The sequence below is a fragment of the Dromiciops gliroides genome, chromosome 1 (genome assembly GCF_019393635.1).
Source record: "Dromiciops gliroides isolate mDroGli1 chromosome 1, mDroGli1.pri, whole genome shotgun sequence".
In the NCBI taxonomy this organism is placed as follows: Eukaryota; Metazoa; Chordata; class Mammalia; order Microbiotheria; family Microbiotheriidae; genus Dromiciops; species Dromiciops gliroides.
The window spans coordinates 7,949,842-7,957,331 of record NC_057861.1 but is presented as its reverse complement, the minus strand read 5'-3'; positions in this window follow the sequence as shown (position 1 = coordinate 7,957,331).

The window sequence follows — 7,490 nt, the reverse complement described above, 5'->3', positions numbered from 1 at the left end:
TCAAGATGGATGGGAATTGTTCAGAAGAAAACCCTAAAGACATGGAGAGAAACAATTTGGTATGGAGGGAAAGAGGGCATTCTCTAAAGAGCCCGATGAGGGCACGTCAGGAGAGGCATGGGAGGAAGGTGGCTGAAGCCTACATGCCAAGTGGAGCACTGCCCTGTAAGAGGAGGGGCAGGAGCAGCAAGGAGCCCTATGGGCCGTTGGAGGACGGTTTTCAGCAGCTGGACTGGAAAGGACAGGAATGCTGGGAGGGGGGGGGCAGAGATGAGTTGGGGCTGCTCAGCTCTCTGCTTCTGTGTTGTCAGTCAAGAAACCGTCTTTGTGCTGGACAGGGCAGTGCCCAGATGGCTTCGAGGGAGGGGATGTTGGAGACAAGAAGGAGCGCTGAGATGCCCTCGCATCCAGCAGGGGTGCTGGAAGGCTGGGAGACCTGGCAGGTGGGGCTGCCTGGCTGTGCTCAGTGATCTTGGACCCATAATGGAGAATTGAAGGGGGGCTGTCAGCCTGGAGAAGGAAAGCGATTGTCTTGATTTCCAGAAAAGGGAATTAAGTGGAGGCTGCTTGCTGACTATTGTCCAGTGAGCATGAAGTCATTTCCGGGCACAATTCTAGACAATTAAGGGAAGTGAATGGCAAGAAAAGGCAGGTGGGATGACAAGGAGCGGGCCTGGCTTCATCCTGAATTCGACCTTCCAGGCTCTCCTCACTTCCTTTGTGTCTGGGTCACTAACCTGGTCTACCTGGGGAATGCCATAGGGGTCATTGCATTTGCTGAGATTGTAGCAAAGCATGAGTCTGTCTGTCTCTCTCTCTCCTTGCTGTTCTTTTGGGTGACTACTCCTCCAGTGCCAGCCTGGAATGAGGTCTCCAGGCAAATGTTCCAGCCATGTTTGGCATGTGGTGTTTTAACATTTTATCAAGGACTAGACTCCAGTAAAGATCTGATGTGGGCTGGAATTTGGGGTCAAATTGATTGTGAGTCATCCCAAAAGAATTACAAGACTCAGTGACTCAGTTTCCCAAGTTTTATTGCAATACTGTGATGACCACAGGGAGAGGACCAGAATTTTGGAAAGGTATCTCTCAAATAAGGAAAGACAGTTATACTTATAGTATGGATAAATTGATTATCAGTCTCATTATAATAATCTCCACCTTGGGGCGGTACAGGGGAGGGCCTGTCCTTCTCATTATTATATTCTCCACCTAGGGGTGTTACAGGGGAGGGCTTATCCTAATTTGGAGATCCTGGGGGGTCCTAAGCCAACCCCTGAGGAGGTACCTTTTTCAGTGGAGGTGTGTTTTGGGGGTTTACACGTCATAAGGTGAATCTGGGGACAAATTTGGCCTTTTCTGCGCATGTCTCTTTCTGATTCCCATGGCTAATTTCAAAATAGAATCATTTTTCATGAGAATTTCTATGGGTTGTCTTTTTCCTTTATTGTTATTTTGACCTGACCCGCTCTGGTCCGTTATGGGTGTTGATCATTATGCGTACGAGAACCTAACATAAGTTATCCATTAAGTGGGATCTGACTCCCTTTTCGAGCTAATATCTGTACTAGAACTTGGGTCCTTTTTGCCTCCTACATCAGATCCACAGACTTAGCCACTTTGAGAAGACGCAGAGTGAGGAGCAGAGCTGTCCTATCCGCTCCTAGGCAGGGGCCAAAACGATTTTAGGAGGCCAGGCTTGGACATGGGATTGAACCGGAGGAATGACTAGAAAGCCCTAAGTGGGCCCCGCAGATGGGCTCCCAAGTACAAGGCGTGGGGGGGCACAGCGGGCAAACGGGCCATCTCGGGGTTTTCGTGAACTACAAAGCAACATGAATCAGCAGCAGGATATGGCAGCCGAGGAAGGGGTCTGGGCTTAGGGAGGTGAAAGTGTGTATGCCCTGGTCAGCTGCCTGGTCAGCTGTCCGGCTTGTCTTTCCTCCCCCCTTCACTCCCTCCCTTTAGGATGGATGTTGCTAAGCTGGGGGACGTTGTGAGGAGACCAGCGCAGATGGTGAGGACATCAAGCTCATGTCATGAAAGGATTGGCTGAAGGACCTTGGGATACTTAGCCTGGAAAAGGAGGACTTGGGGGGGAGAAGTCGGATGGGACTGGCCTTTGTTCAGCTTGGCCCCAGAGGGCAGAACCAGGAGCCCTGCGGGGAGGGGCAGAGAGGCACATTTGGGCGGGATGGCAGGACAAACTTCCCAACCATTAAACCCAATCCCAAAGAAGGCCGACATGAGTTTCCATAGGGATCACTTGTTGGGTGTGTTCCAGAGATTTATGTTTGGGTGTGGACTGGACTCTGACCTCCTTTCCAACTCTGTCACTGAGAGAGGGGTGGACCTGACCCTAGATCCTTAAGCCAGTCTTCACACTTTACAAAGGAGGAAACCGAGAACCCCTGAGGGAAAACTGCTTGTCACTTCTGTGGCCAACTGGTGTGGATGAATCTGGTCCTAGTCCCTCTTCTGCCATTTGTTGGCTGTGTGACTTGGCACGTGTCATGTAAGCGTTCTCAGGCTACATTTTCCATCCTTGTGCAATGTGGAATTGGTCTAGGTTAGTGATCTCCAAGGGCGGAAGCCTTGATGTGACCCCCAAGGGGGTGTGGCTTGACCCCCGATGGTTTGAGGGTAGAAAGATGGACCCTACCCTGCCCTCCCTGAGAGAGCAGCTCACCGGCTGCACTTGCCCTCCACCCATTATAGCCCAGTACATCCCCGCTGCACCTAGGCCTGCCTCTGAGTGACTTGCCACTTTCCTCCTTCCGTTGGCGCTCAGGATGGTTCTAGCCTCATCCTGACTGTGGCAGGTGCATTAGATGCCGTTGAGGAAAATCACCAACCCCTCTTACCTTCCTACCCCCCCCCCCCAAATGTTTACTAAGGGAAAAAAAATCAAGCGATCAAACATTTTCAAGGCTACTAGTCTTAATGACCTCTGAGGTCCTGGGTGGCCTCTGGCCTCCAACATTCTGCTCTCTTTGAAAATTCCAGAACTGTCATGTGATAATGGAGTTCTCCCCAGGCCCAGAGAATGTTCACAGAATCATCGAATGTCAGCACTGGAAGGAAACTTGGAAGGCAGCTAGTCCAGCCCCCTCCCTTTATAGGTGAGGAAACTGAGGCCTGGCAGATGAAGTAACCACCACAACCGAGTTTGGTTCTGACCAGTTTGAAGAGCTTTCTCTATTGTCCTTGTGAGACAGCATGGAAGAGTAACTCATTGGCTGGGCCCTCATCCTGCCTCAGACACAAACTAGCCATGTGACCAGGGAAGGGAAGGCACTTTACCTTGAAATCCTCAGGTAACTCAAAAGCCCTACATCACAGTGCAGAAGGTCCCACCTGGGACATTGCCTACACCAAGGAAATCCCAGGTCGGGACAGAAACACCCCTTAGCCTTGGTTTTTGCATATGTAAAACAGGGGCAATAATATTTGCACTAATTGCCTCCCTGTGAGGAAGGCCCTTAGAGTGCTATGTAGCTGTGGACAGAGTTTGGCCCTGGGGTTTCCTTACTTAGGACCTCCCAGATGAGGACACACCCTCCCCTAATCCTGGTTAGCACCTTCTCTGTAATTACTAGACCCCTGAGAGGCTCAGTGCCCCAGATAGAATGTATGAGAGGCAGTGAGTGAGCCCTCCCCGGCCTTCTGGTTCCAGGCCTGGTCTCTCTTGGCTCCGTCTACCACATTCTTTCTGAGATGTTGCTGTTAGGCCATTGAGCCTCCTCTGACTCCTAGTGTGACATAGAGGTGGCCTTGGACTGTCAGCGGAAGGACTAGCCAGAGTCCCAGCAGTGCTGGCTGTCCCTTTGCTGTTTCAGCTCCTGCCTCTTTAATTTCTAACAGACTCATTTCTGGAAGGTGATGCATTTTGAGGCATTTCAGCTTCTGAAAACAGTCTGCATGCATGTGCGCCACACACACACGTGTTGCATTGAAGGGTGCACACACACTGATTGGATCCCGGTTGCTTTGGGTTCCTTGGCTGCAGCTTGCATATAATTGGGGAAAATTTGCTAGACTGACCCAGACATAAATGGGGAGTTTTAGGACAATCAGGTTTATCAGCCGGGCCTGACTCTCACCCTTTTGTGCAGGGTGAGGCATCTCTGGATTTGCCAATAGCATATAAAGAACAAGTGTTTCTTCTGTCTTCCCCATGTGGATGTAAGGAATCCTGTTCATCCTGACAGGCACATGGAATTCCTTCTTTTGAGTGCCTGCTGCCTGTAGCCACCCCATATCAGGTCCCACCACTGCCTGTCGATGTACAATGGGCCATCATCACCACTGCCCAAGGCGAGGTGGGGGGCGGTAATGAGCAGCCAGGGTGGGTATTATTATGGGAGCCGAGCAGGAGACATGGGGTGACTTGCCTTTGGTTACATCTCTAATCAGTGCCCCAATGAGTCCTGGAAATGAGGTTTCCTGCCTGCAGACTTGGGCCCTTTCCCCAGTTCACACTGCCCAAGTATGATGTGCACACCAACCCTTCCCAGGGCCAGAGGCTTGAGATCGGGGAGGGAAGGACTTCAGAGATCATCTGAAGAGCAGAGATGCTGCCCCCTCAGGTGTACTGAGGAAACTGAGGCCCGGACTTAACTACAGGCACAGAGCTAGAAAGCCAACTCTGGTCCCAGGCCCTTGACTTGAAATGAATGCCCTTTGTAGTCTGTCTCCCCAGCAGAGACTCCCATCCCCAACATGTAAATACCAGGGTGTTGTTACAGGAGACCCATTACAAGGCCCAAGGCACTGCTTGGTGATGACACCCATGGAAGTGACCACTGTCACAACTGCACCATGTAAGCGTCCTCCCCCTCCCCCCCCAGCCCTGCAGTTTATTGTCAGGGGCAAACTTGGAGACTAGCCAGACTTGAGTTCATCAGGTTATGGGAAAGAGCTGGAAGTGACTAGGGAGTCTGTGTCATCTCTTCATTTTGCATAAAAGGAAACTAAGAGAGGTTCCTTCTGTGACTAGAATTGGCTTCACTGAGCCCTTCCTGCTGGGACAGAGCAAGACCCTTGACCAATCCGGGGTCCTGGCCCCCTCAGGCAGGCAGTCTTCTGAGGTCAAGGGGCCCTTCTCAAAGTCATGTATTTAAATCCATAAAAGAAAATACACAGAATAACAAAGGAAGCCTAGAGTCAAATACAATGATAAAAACACGTTTTTAAAAGTTCACCAACCTCGGGTTTAGAACCCATGGGAAGTTGGGATCTGGGGAGTCAGGGCACCCCCAGTGAGTGGCCCAGTAGGAAGCTCACAAAAGGAAGTACAGGGGCACCTGGGTGTTGGCTTCTTAGCCCATAAGGAGGAAAGAGCTGCACAGGGAGAGCTGGGAAATCCCCAAAACACACTCGGTCTATTTAAAAATGCTGCCTTGGCCTGGCTCAAGGAGAAGCGGTTGGGTTCTTCCCTCCCTCTTCCTTTGTTCCCTGCTTTCTTCTCTCCCTAAGTCCATGGCCCTTTGTCCTCGGGAGCCAGAATTTAGGTTTCTGTTTGTTTAGAATAATGGTTAGCTAATGCCAAAGCCATCCGGATCTCTGGAGGAAGGGCCTTGGGCCTTGGGCCAAATCCTCTGTCTGACACATGAGCATTTGGCCCTGCCAAGGTCCTTTCTGCAGTGGAAAGTGACTGGTCTCTGGGCTGCGAGATCTCCCGCACCAGGACTTCTTCATGCCGCGAAGTGGCTGTCCAGCATTTGGTCGTGTTGTGGGGTGAGGAGGCTTTTCCAAGGCACCATTTAGAACACTGTTGTGGGCTAGCGTGGTCTTCATGTTCTCTACAGCTGCCTTAACAAAGCAGACTTTGGCATAGCCCCCCGATGTAAATAGTGAAGGGACCTGGGCTCAGGCCTCAGTCATGCCCCCATTAGCTGTGTGATTTGGGGTGAGTCACTGCACCGTTGGGGGGGGGACTCCAGAAATCTCCAGACCCGCCTGGCAGAGTGCAGCATGAAGAGTATAGCCACTCAGTGCTGGGAGATGCTCTTCTGATAGGTCACCTGTGGTGTCAAGGGGCCCCCAGGTGCTTTGTTCCTTGGTTGGTGGTGGTTGTCCTTCATTCTCGAAGAGGACCACAATGGCATCCCTGTGTTTCTTCTGTTAGTGCTTGACTTATTTATCACCTGAATTTGTAATACTTGCAAGCCTCTTTCCTTCTCTTCCAGGGACTTCCAAGTTCAGGTGGTCCCCAAGTAGCCAGTCTGAGAAGCCCTCGTTATGGGGTGTTCTCCCAGATTCTGCCAGCTCTGCTTCGAGTGGGGCCTGGGCTCCCAGTGTTATGCAGAAGCCACGCCTTTTGTGTTTTCTTCCTTCCTGGGTCCAGGTTGGGAGAACTGGGCCTCCCGAAAGCCCTTTTTACCATTTCTAAGCATCTGGCCGCCCACCAGTCCATTTCAGAGAGGGCGTTTAATAGTTTGGAAACTAACTGGGGAAGGGGGAAGACCACCCTCTCTTTATTTAAAGTTCTTAGTTAGTGTCACCAGATGTACACATTCAGACCTGATGAAGCATCATGGGATGCATTGTCCCTTCCCTGTGCACTCAGCACACAACAAGCATTTGGTAGGTGCCTTCATCTCCCCGGTACTCTGCCTGACCCTGCTCACCTGGGATGTGAAGACAGAAAGAACAGCCCCTGCCTTCAAGGAGCCTGTATTCCTTGGGGATAGGTTGCGTTTGGAGCCATCTCCAGGTGTCCTGATGTCTGTCTTGCCCCTGGCCCCAGATGGCTCTGGAGGAGAGAGTGAGGCAGGTGACCTTGCCCAGTCCTCCCTCACTGAAATCCAATTCACTGCGAGTCATGGCATCACCCCAATGTCGTGGTCCTCTTTAAGAATGAAGGACAAACAACAACAGTTCCTTGGGGGTAGGGGAGGAATAGGAGGAGCAACATAAACACAGAAGAGTCAATAGTGTATTCACAGAGTCTAGATCTGGGTAGAGACAGCTCTCTTTTTTTGGCAGGGCAGTGAGGGTTAAGTGACTTGCCCAGGGTCACACAGCTAATAAGTGTCAAGTGTCTGAGGTCGGATTTGAACTCAGATCCTCCTGAATCCAGGGCCGGTGCTTTATCCACTGTACCACCTAGCTGCCCCCTAATATCTCTCTCTTTTTTTCCCATATTAAAGTTGATACTTTGTGTCATGCTGCCAACTCAAGCCTCTGTTGGCCCCATCTCCCTCAGCCTCCTATCCCCTCTGATAGGAGGGCCGGAAGGCCGAGGACCAAACTCTTCCCTCTTCCTTTATGGAGGGCAGAACCTGTGCTCAGCTGGCTCCACTCTGCCTTTGAGCCTCTGCCCCCTGGTGTCCTTCCCCCTCTTTCCTGCCTCCTGCCATTAATTAGAAGCCCCTTGAGGGCAGGGGCTGTGTTTCTAATCATATCCCCAGCGCTTGCTTGCCTCAGTGCCTGGCACATAGTAGGCATTTAATCGATGTTGATTGGATTGGGTTCGAGAGTACAAA